The 6,349-nt window shown below is 36.6% G+C and overlaps 1 pseudogene; it reads right to left on the minus strand.

Annotated features, from left to right (window-relative positions):
- Nucleotides 1-1,307: 1,307 nt before the first annotated feature.
- LOC138074585 (olfactory receptor 10AG1-like) lies at nt 1,308-5,784 on the minus strand (annotated as a pseudogene).
- Between the last annotated feature and the right edge of the window lie 565 nt (nt 5,785-6,349).

Raw genomic sequence — 6,349 nt, forward strand, 5'->3', positions numbered from 1 at the left:
GGGAGAGCTTTCATTACTCTACATCCTTCACGTATGTGATAGGGTGAGTTTTTTGTTTATTTCATCCTTGTAATGAATGTGTCATAGATTTCATTTGGTTTTAATCTGCTTTTAATTTGCATTTACTGGTTTCTAATGAGTTATTTTCTTCTTTTTTCTGGACATTTACTTTATTATGTCTTGTGAAATGCACCTTTAAGTCTGTTGTCAATTTTTCTCCTGAATTTTTGATGTCTTTGATTTAGAGCACTCCTTTAACTATAGTGTATTTAAACATTTTATGCTGAAAATTTTCACTCTGAAGAGCAATATTTCTTAGTTCAGGAAGTGCAACAGATTAATGTTTACATTATGACTAATAATTTTATCAAAAACACTTTTCTCACACCAACATCAGGAAGTTAATAAACATTATCTTGGAAAAGACTCATTGTTATGCATTTTACTTAAGTTTACAAGTAATATATCTGAGATTACATTTTAAAATAAATTTTGTGAAGTGAGGGTCAAGCTCTCTTCTTTCACACTTTATATATAATTAAATTAATATAATTTACTAAATGGCCATCTTTTCTACATTTTCTGCAGTATGAAATTTTGCTTATTCAAGTGTGCCCATGTTCTATAGTCATTCAATGAATATTCTCTAAAGCTTTCCATATGCAGTAATCTTTGCTAGCTGAAATCTTTTTAAGTAAGTTATAACAATACAGAGGGAGACAAAATAGAATATACATTATGAATTTTGGGTAAAAATATTGGGAGGCCAACTGATAGATAAAATATACTATATTGTTTTAGTACTTTGGCCACCTGATGCAGAGCCAACTCAATGTAAAAGACCCTGATGCTAGCAAAGATGAAGGCAAAAAAGGAGGAGACAGCAGAGGATGAGACGGTTAGATATTAATAGTGTCACTGATGCAATGGACATGAATCTAAGCAAATTCCAGACATACTGGAGGACTGAGGAGCCTGTCGTGCTATGGTCCATGAAGACACAAAGAGTCAGACGTGATTTACCAACTGGACAACAAATCGAATAAGCAGTGAATTTTTGCTGACAGAGACAGTCCATTAAGTATGAGATCAGCAAAAAAATTAATTTTTTATAAATACAAACACTAAGGAGATAATCCTGATATCAGAAAGTCAAGCATAAAATGGCAAGTTCATGAGGATAATCAATTTATATTAATACAGGAAGCAAAATTTTAAATAATGTCTGATTAAGACAAGAGCAGAACTAAGTGGGGAAAAAGATCACTAGCTCAAAGCAGTGGATAAGATGTTAAACATTAAGGCAGTCATTTTCTCAAGACTGTTGTGACATCCTTATTCCTCAGAGTACATATCATGGGACTAAACATCAGGTAACATGGTATAGAAAGGAGAGAGAAAAAACCTTTCCTGTAAAAATGTTTGGAATCACATCATAAATATGTAATGGTTCTGGGTCCACAAAATAAAGGCTCAACTATGGGGCTTCCCAGGTGGCACTAGTGGTAAAGAACCTACCTGCCAATGCAAGAGACATAAGGGAAGCAGGTTCGATCCTTGGGTAGGGAAGATCCCCTGGAGAAGGGCACAGCAGCCCATTCCAGTGGTCTTGCCTGGAGAATCCCGTGGACACAGGAGCCGGCTGGGCTACGGTCCACAGGGTTGAAGAGAGTCGTACACAACCGAAGCAACTTAGTGCACATGCATGATGTGAGGTGAGCAGGTGGAGAAAACTTTGGCTCATCCCGTTGCTGATGGCAAGATAGGATGGAGAGGTGATTTTATTGTAGGAGCCAAGTGTCAACTGAAAAGGGGTCATGATGAACAATTCACTAATAGTACAACTACAGAGACTGACATCTCATTCAGAAAAACATCGCCACAGTCCAGCTTGTAGTTAGATCCAAAAATGACAGAGGGGAAATGTGGCATGTTTGCCTTATCCTGGGAGTAACACCACTGATCCAAGAGCTAAGCATCATCAGCTGAATACAGAGCTCCTGGTTTATAAGTAGGGGAAGTTGTGGAAGTTATAGTTGGCCACATAGCAGTCACGGGCCATAACTGTCAAGACAAAGTATTTTGTGTCCCCAAGAATACAAATAAAATATATCTTTGTAGTGCATGCAAAAAATAATAAAAGTTACTGAGGAAAAAATACATGGGAATTTGAGAGCCTGGTCAACTGTGATTATAAGAGTATTGTTGGCCGATACATGTTGATGTATGGCAAAACCAATATAATATTGTAAAGTAATTAACCTCCAATTAAAATAAATATGTTTATTTAAAAAATAAAAAGAGTATTGTTGTTGCTTCTCACCAGGACAATCACATAAAAAAGGAAAATATTACAAAGAGAAACACTCAAACATTGGGAATACAGAAAAATTAAAAAACCAGTGTTATCACTGAAGTGAGATGTGCTTCTTGGTTATGTGTGTGTGTGTGTGTGTTTGATGTTATCTCTATTAAAAGAGTGAAATCAGTAATTTTTATTTTTATTTTCTATAGTAACTTTATTTTATATAGTATAGCTGTATATAAATATATATTTGTTGTTGTTCAGTCTTCCAGCCGTGTCCAGCTCTTCACATCCCTATGGACTGCAGCACTCCAGGCCACCCTGTCCCTCACCATCTTCCGGAGTTTTCTCAAGTTCATGTCCATTGCATCCATGATGTCATTCAATCATCTTATCCTCTGACATCCTCTTCTCCTTCTACCCTCAGTCTTTCCTAGCATCAGAGTCAGCATCAGAGTCTTTTCTAATGAGTTGGCTGTTTGCATCAGGTGGCCAAAGTATTGAAGGTTCAGTTTCAGCAGCAGTCCTTCCAATGAATATTGAAATATATATGTTTATATTATATAAAATATATATTATACATATGTAAAAGTGTCTATGTACATATGTATACATTTCATAATCTTAAATTTATCTCTATTTGTAACTATTATTAAAGCCATTTTAGTCCTTTTTTAAAGACATGACCAAACAAATTATATATTCTGGCTCTATCTAGTTCATAAAAAATGTGCTATTTCTTTCAAACATCAAATATTATTTGGCTGATATTGAAATTTCTGTTAGCTACTAAATATTCTGTAGAATGTTGGGAGGCAATAAAATAAGAAATGTAGTAATTTTCTTCCATATGTAGTTTTTATTTTCTGAATAAAATTTATTATTTTTGTGATGGGCATATTATTCTCTTTATAATTAATCCATACTACAAAAAAAGTATAAATAAATAAATAAGTCAGACATTATCTGAACTCCTATCACTGTAAAGCAGCCGTTTCTCTCTTCTGATACACAACCAGATATTGCTAACATATATACACACCAAATAGAGAGATGCACATGTGAAATGCTATGTGAATATATGGATGCTATCTCCCTTTGCTTCACAAATATAGAGTTATGTTTTATATATGTATTTATGTACTTACTTACATGCCTGAAAAGCTTGGGATTTCCTCACTGGTGTGGCTCTAAAACATTGTCTTGAGAGACTCTGCAGCATCACATGGGAAACGGGCACCCGTGTCTACTATGTTCCAAATAAGAACAGCTTCCCTTTGCTTTGCTAGTATTGTCTTTTGCAGTATTAAAAAAGCTTTTAATAAACATCCTTGAACAATTAACCATCATTCTTGGGCAAATATTTTTATGAGGGTTCATTCATATAGTTTTTAAAGTAAAAAAATATATACATTTTTTAAATCATTGTTCCCAAAAGATACAGAATTTATTCCAGATGATTAGAATAAAAACACATTAATAAAATAACTGCTTACACAGTGTATTACTTTCCTAGATGTAATGTAACAAATTATCACAAAATTGAGTGGTTTAAAGAACAAAAGTTGACTTTCTCACATCTTTAAAAGCCAGTGTCCCAAATCACAGTGCTGGCAGGGTTTTCCTCCACAGACTCTAAAAGGGTAGTCGCTTCTTGCCTCTTTCAGCTTTTGGTGGTCCCTGACCTGCTTTGCTTCATGGCTGTGTCACTCCTGGTTGCTTCCTCCATCTTCACATGATATTCTTCTATGTGTCACTGTGTCTCTATTTTTAACTTAATCGCTCTTCCCCCCTTATGAGAACAAAGAACACTGATCATAAGATAATCTTATTTCAAAGTCCTCAACTGAATTACATCTGCAAAGGCTCTTATTTTCCTAATAAGTTCAGGTTTGCAGGTTGTAACCTGACATGTATTTAGAGGGATCAACCTTCAACCCAATGCAGTTTATAGTTTAAATTCCTAATATTCCTAGTACTAAGGAGACACTACAAGAGCAAAACATGAAGCTACAAGCCAGAGGAAATGATGTCACCAGAGAACAGTCAGCATTGAGGTAACAAAGGATCCTTTCAGGGTTTGTACTCTGAAAGGGTTATGGACAGATGCAAAACAGAGAAAGAAGGAAAAACTGCAAGAAAGCACTCAGATTCCCCTACTCCCACCAACTTGGATGTGCTTGTTGTTTTCTCATCTAAAACCAATCCTAAATAACAGAAAAGGACAGTGAATATGCCTGAAGGAATAGAAAGTTTCAAGCAAATTTCTTACAGGGCATGACCATGATCATTAGTTATATAGCAGTTAACTATCATTTTATTGGTTAGGAAATCTCTTAATTCACTCTTTCCTAGTGAGAAGAAAGATAAGTCTTCAGAACAGATCATTGCCATGGAGATAATATGTGCTTTGATAACCCAGAAACCCTTAACTCTTTGAAACTAAGGTCCTTTCACATAATGTGAGATGGCAGTGATGAATTAAATATCATTTTATAGGAACATAGAAATAAACTAGATGATATTTTCTGATGTATTTACATGAGAAACATAGAAGCAAATTGCTTCTGTAATTTCAAGCCTTCGAGTCAAGTTGATAATTTACTTAGTAGTTTTCTCAGTGCTACTGTGATATATTTGTTCCTCATAGTATATATAATTCAATGTTGGGATCCAAACTGTGTAGAAAAGAGAGATCAGCTTCCCAGTTTTTTCATATCGATTTGGTTTGGGTTGTAAATAGGTGGTAGAGGCTGTGCCATAGAATAAGACCACCACTGTGAGATGAGACGAGCAAGTGGAGAAGGCTTTAGCCCTCGCTCTGGCAGATGGTGATTTCAGAATTTTGGAGATGATTTTACCATAGTCAACAGAAATGGAACCATGATGAACACCACTGAAACTGCATAGACTGCTATCTCATTCACAAATGTGTCCCCACAAGCAAGCTTGAATACTGGGGGGAGATCACAGAAAAAATGATGAATTGTGGTAGACCCACAAAAGGGCAGAGAGAAAACCTACCATGTTTGCTCCATTACAACAGGAACTCCACTGACCCAGGAGGCAGTGACCAGCTGGACACAGACCTGGGGGCTCTTGATAAGACCATGGTGAAGAGGGTTACAAATGGCCACGTAGCAGTCATAGGCCATCATGACCAAGAGGAGACACCCTAAACCTCCAAACAGAAGGACCAAACACATTTGTGTAGCACAGGCAATGAAAGAAATGTGCCCTTTCTGGTTCAGAAGGTCCGTGAGCATTCTTGGGATAGTGACAGTTACATAACAGATTTCTAAAATGTAAAAGTGGTTGAGGAAAAAGTGCATGGGGGTCTGGAGAGTAAGGTCAATTCTTGTTATCAGTACAATGACATTATTGCACATCAGGATGGTCAGATAGAGAACTAAAAATATCCCCAAAAGAATCCATTGGAAATTGGGAATATCAGAAAACCCCAAAAGAATAAATTCCATCACTGTGGTGATATTTGGAGAAGGTAATGGCTCCCCACTCCAGTACTCTTGCCTGGAAAACCCCATGGGCAGAGGAGCCTGGTAGGCTGCAATTCATGGGGTCTCGAAGAGTCGGACACGACTGAACGACTTCACTTTCACTTTTCACTTTCATGCATTGGAGAAGGAAATAGCAACCCACTCCAGTGTTCTTGTCTGAAGAATCCCAGGGACAGGGGAGCCTGGTGGGCTGCCATCTATGAGGTCGCACAGAGTCAGACACGACTGAAGTGACTTAGCAGTAGCAGTAGCAGTTGCAGCAGCAGTGGTGATATTTGACTTTTCTGTTCCTAATTTGTACTCCATCTGTAGATATGGTAAATTCAAGATGGTTAATTCATTAATGCTTTTGAGCAATGTTTCCCTTCTGTTAACTGGATCAGATGCATGAACCTATTTACATAATCTATGCAAGTGTTCCTGCCTTTGCCTTGCTCAGTTTCTAAGAGATGAGATTTGAAACCTCAGCAATGAACTGATGTGCAGTTAAATCAATTAGAGAAATAAAATCTCCATTTTCTTATAC

This window comes from Capricornis sumatraensis, chromosome 2, assembly GCF_032405125.1.
Source record: "Capricornis sumatraensis isolate serow.1 chromosome 2, serow.2, whole genome shotgun sequence".
In the NCBI taxonomy this organism is placed as follows: Eukaryota; Metazoa; Chordata; class Mammalia; order Artiodactyla; family Bovidae; genus Capricornis; species Capricornis sumatraensis.